At 35.5% G+C, this 5,308-nt stretch overlaps 1 pseudogene; it reads right to left on the reverse strand.

The window, feature by feature from the left end:
• Positions 1 to 3,175: 3,175 nt before the first annotated feature.
• Positions 3,176 to 3,935, reverse strand: LOC101582409 (annotated as a pseudogene).
• Positions 3,936 to 5,308: the final 1,373 nt, after the last annotated feature.

Here is a 5,308-nt window from a genome sequence, read left to right on the forward strand (position 1 = left end):
GGAAATGAAAATCAAATTAAAAATCAAAACTATAGGCATGATAGATGTGGGAGCCATACCTTCAATCCCAGCTACTCAGGAGGCTGAGACAGGAGGATTTCAAGTTTGAGGCCAGTGTAGCCAATTTAGCAAGACCCTAAATAACCTGCTATTGTTTCAAAACAAGCAAGCTAATGTAAAACTATAGGGAAGTAGCATTCACTTTTACTTGGTCGTGATAAAATAAAAAATATCTACATTGCTAAAAGACATCCATATTGGTATAAACATGATGAGAAAGAATGTGGCATTATATAATAGAGTTAAAATTGCTTCATGACCCAAGAATTCTACTCCTATTCAACAGCGGTTATTCTCAAAGTTGGCTCTACAACCTGCAGCATCTGCAACACTTGAGAACTTGCTAGCTATGCAAAATCTTGGGCCTCATTCAAGATTTACTGAGTTAGAATAAGTGAGGTGAAGCCCAACAACTGTGTTTTGACAACACCTTCCTGAGTTTCTGCTACAACTAATCTGGGTAGACTATTTCTATCATCTCTGTATGTAATAGCAAAATACTGGAAAATAATATATGCATAAAGGAATATATAGTCACAGGATGGAATGTTACATATCAGTGAAATGAATAAATTGTACATAGACACATTGTACCTACATCTTAGAAATATAATAGAAGAAAATAATCAAGGCAGAAAAATTATAGGAAAAAATATAATTCCACATATTACTGAAAATAAATACATTTTATTGAAGGAGATCTGTATATGACAAGTGCAGTCAAATTATATAGAAAAAGAAAGGAATATTTAACAAGATTCAGAGAAGTGTTTCTTTATGAAAGAAGAGGAAAAACATGCAGAATTAGGGAGAAAATGCTAGCTAATAGTTGGAATGGGCCATGAAACATACATTTGTAATTCAATCAGTCCAGCCCAGGCAATTTAGTAAAATGCCATCTCAAAATAGAAAAGATAAAAAGGGCTGGGGGTATAGGTTAGTGGTAGAGTATCTGCATAGTAAGAGTGAGGCCCTGGATAACCATTATTATGGAAAAAAACAAATAAATGCTAACTGCATTTCATTTACTAAGATGGTATTCACTATAGAATTGTGCTTTAGATATTTTCTGTGTATTTTTATGCTAGTATATTAATATGAACAAAATATGCTAGATATTAATAAAAATTAAGATATAATTGAAGAATGGAAATTTAGCAAATGTGCAAAAGAAATACATGGAGTAAAATTGGCAGACTATTTTCCTTAATGTATTTAAACTGTCAGGACATAAAAAGTTGAAGAATAAAACTATATTTGCATTCATATTTCATCTTATTTTTCATCTTTCCTTTTCTTCCATCCATAGATTCAGTAATGAAAACTGAGATGTATTTTAAACATAAAGCCACAGCGACTTTTAAAAATGCATCTGTTACAAAAATGCACAAAGGGCCGGGGAGATAGCTCAGTAGAATAAGCATTTGCCTGGTAGGTGCAGGGTCCTGAGTTCAATCCCCAGTGCCAAAAAAAAAAAAAAAAAAAAAAAAAAGGAAAAGAAAAATGCACAAGTAAGTAAGAAAAATGCATCTGAAGTATGCAGAAAATACATCTTAAAATATCAGCTCAAGTACGGAACTCGGATTCAATTAACATGGAAGACTGCAATGAGTGACTGAAAATTGCATCAGCATGTTTCTCGAGTTTTAATGAGGCAAGCAAGAGCTATAATCCATGCAAGAGGCAAGAGACATGGGATAGTATGTGACCAACGTGTTCTGTAATTGGATAATACCACAGATATATTTGTCTTTTTGTCACACTCTGAATTGCTGTTTGTACAGGAAATAAGATGAAAGCGCATGCTGGCCCTCTACGTGGCACATGTAAACTCATTTCAATTCAAGATAACTAATGATTACAAATAAAATATTGTTCTGTGTATACACAGAGGAAATTTCTTTTCTTTCATAATTATATTTAGACACTTAAAGATGGCAAGTTTCAATTATAAAAGCAAAGTTTAGCCATTTCTTCATTTGGAAGTATGCTATCATTTGAGTAGGGTTTTATTTTGGCAACTAAACAAATGAAAACAGGTGCTTATTCACTAATGGAGAAAAACAAATTCCATGTACAATATTTCAGGAGTACTTTGAGATGTAAGTTATTGTGCTAACTGCATAATGTGCTGTTTTGCCACAGAATAAGATGGTTATCTTCCCTACAGGACACCAGTTAGTGACAAAGGAAACTTTATATTGCTTTAAATTATGTGTTGAAAAATGTGTTTTTAAAAAAATAATAGGTAGGTGTAACCAAAATGAATAAAAATGTTATAAATAAGCATATAAATAATGTTATTTCAGTTCTCAGATTGCTGGAGGAGAATACAGTAGTTGCTGCTAATATAATTTCTGTTAGTTTTGAGTTGGAAATATAAGCAATAAGTGCTTTGTATTTTGTTAAGGCAGCCTAAATTTTTGATGAGTTTATTTGAACAAGTAAAATACAAGTGACATTTCAGGGTCTGGACTATTTCAATTGTTTAAGGAAAGGCAATAAGTGAAAATTTGAGCACAATCTAGAGAAGGTATTGAGCCTTTGTCCTGTAGACATTTGTTGGCAAATGATTAGGTTTCTTCATGCTTTCTTTAGTATGAACCAGTTTTTCAATTCAAATGAGCAATAGTACTAACTTCTAGATAAACAATTAGAATATATTAAAAATTAGGTAAGTTAATAAAAAGTGTTATTCTCACTTGTTGCTGGAAGTTATATGAACTGGAAGAAACTTTGTCCAAATAAATTTGGCATCAGAAAATAAACCTTGGGGCCAGGGAGATGGCTCAGTAGGATAAGCGCTTGACTGGCAAACGCAAGGATCTGAGTTCAATCCCCGGTTCCGAAAAAAAAAAAAAAAACAAACAAAAAAAAACTAGGATATTTATATCCTCAATTTATTTATTGCACTTCTCAAAATTTATACTAAGCAAATATATAAATAAAAACTTTAAGTTATTAAGAGGGTATTAGAAGCAAATGATGAATTTAAAAATTGGATGGTATTAAGACAAACTAATGAACAGCCAATTGTTTTGAAAAAAGAGAATCATACCTCTATTCCTTGCTTTACCAATCAGGCAGGCCAAGTAGTTTGCTTTTTGGTGATCAGTCAGAGACCAAATATCACATCCTCACCTGATTCCTCTGACTCTTTCTTGGTTTCCACCTTGGCTGGGGCGGCTGCAGTAGCAGGAGCAGCAGCAGTGGCTGCAGTGATAGGGGCAGTGGTCACAAACGCAGATGGCTCATCCAAGAAGGCCTTGATCTTTCCAGCAAGTGGGAAGGTATATCCAGTCTCCACAGACAAATCCAGGATCTGCTTGTACCCATCAGTGCTAGAATGGGGCTCTGATATAACAACTGGAGAACAAATCTGCAGACAATCACTGTGGCCAACATTGTGAACACCCGCCAGAAAGCAAGGAGGCAGTTTCTTCTGTAATGTCAACCACTTCAGGGCTGTAGATACTGCCACTGCCAAACAATTGCTGAATGATCAGCCCAAACAAGAATGAGGAGATGTTCCACATGCTTAGGAGGGCCACTTTGCCGGACCCCATGGTGTCTCCAGTCTCAATACATCACACTGGATTTCAATGGTGTACCTGAAAATTTTTGTGGTGATGCCCAGAGCCTGAAAGGAGGTCTTCTCAGGCCCTAAACTGGGGTTCTTGGCTGGCATGATGACTTTGCATGGTGCAATGGCACCTGCACAGGCAGTAGCTGGCACCTTATTGGCCAGTAGCATATTCCTGATCTCAGTGAAGTCTTCCTTGGTGAATAAAGCCCATATTCCCCTGCATATGAGATAATGGCTTCTCCAAGGCTGGGTTGTTTTCCAGATGTCCTTGGATGGCCATGTGCATCATGGTATTCTTGCACATCAGCACCACAGCCTTTCCTCAGAGGGACATCTGGGTCTACAGCATTTATTTGAATTCCACATTGTCTGCTCCAAGATGAGGCATTTTGGATAATCACCCAAGAGTTGAATGATCTTAAGGAAGTTGCTGGATGTCCAGGTCATCCTGTATTCCCTGGGGCATCATGGCTGTGTGTCCAGGTTATCCACAGAAGGATTAAAGATGATGTCACTTGCATGAGGATGCCTGGAAAGAGATGAACAGTTGATTTGTGATGAAATATAAAGACAAAGTTTATGACAATTATACACTAATAAAAAAGTGTGACAATATGGCAGAAGAATTTAAGTAATGCAGTAACAGTTATACGATTATCCATCTCTCAAATACAATAATAAGCAGGAAGAAAATGATTAGAAATGATATAATGATACTTGTCTACTGAAAATGGAGGCAAACAGGATTATTTTTTTCTACTTTTCTACATGCATTTTGCAAGTTGTGAAGGGAATATGCTACTTTTATGATAAAGTAAATCTATTGAATTCTAGTTTAGAAAAACCTAAGTCAATGTTATATTAAAATAGCATAGAATTTTTCCAATTTTTTCATGTATTGATTATAATTTAAAAATGATGATTACTGAGTATATTCAAGAGACAACAGTTATTTTCTATATTTGCATGATGCCATTTCTCCTGTTGGTTGCTGGATTCTTTGTCTGTTGACATCAGTAGTATGCAAATATCAGAAATGCAGAAATGGTTGCTGATTGTTCTGTGTGGAAATTACCCAGTGGATCCAATGTGCACCAGAAAGGTAAGGGCACTGCCTTTGAGAATTTGTTTTTAAATTTACTAATGAAAATGACTAGTATTTCAATCTTTTCTTTTCCTTCTTCAAATGTTAGGATCAAATCCAGGGCTTCACACAGGAGGCAAATGTCCTACCACTAAGCTATGTCCCCAGCTCTTTGTATTTTATGAAATGCATTTCTGCTCTCATATTCACAAAATGTTCTTAGGTAGACTTCTAAACATTAATTATCCTCGTAGCTATGAATGATGATTCAAAGTTACTAAATTAGTTCTTTGAATATTAAATGACCCTAAGTATCCCTTCTGGTTATCTACTTGTGTCTAGTTATTGAAAATATGAGCTTCTTTGTTTTCACTCCAGTGATCCCTACATCTTCAGTCACATGTCTTTAAGCATTTTGATGGGGAATAGAAGGATAAATAAGTTGTTATGGAAGAAGGAGGAGGAAATATGTGAAGAGGAGGAGGAAGAGGAAGAGAAAGAGAAGAGGAGAAGGAGAATGAGAAGGATGAAGAAGAGGAAGAGGATGAGAAAGAGGAGGAAGAAGAGGAGGAGAGGAG

This window comes from Octodon degus, unplaced genomic scaffold (assembly GCF_000260255.1).
Source record: "Octodon degus isolate 3935 unplaced genomic scaffold, OctDeg1.0 scaffold00028, whole genome shotgun sequence".
NCBI lineage: Eukaryota > Metazoa > Chordata > Mammalia > Rodentia > Octodontidae > Octodon > Octodon degus.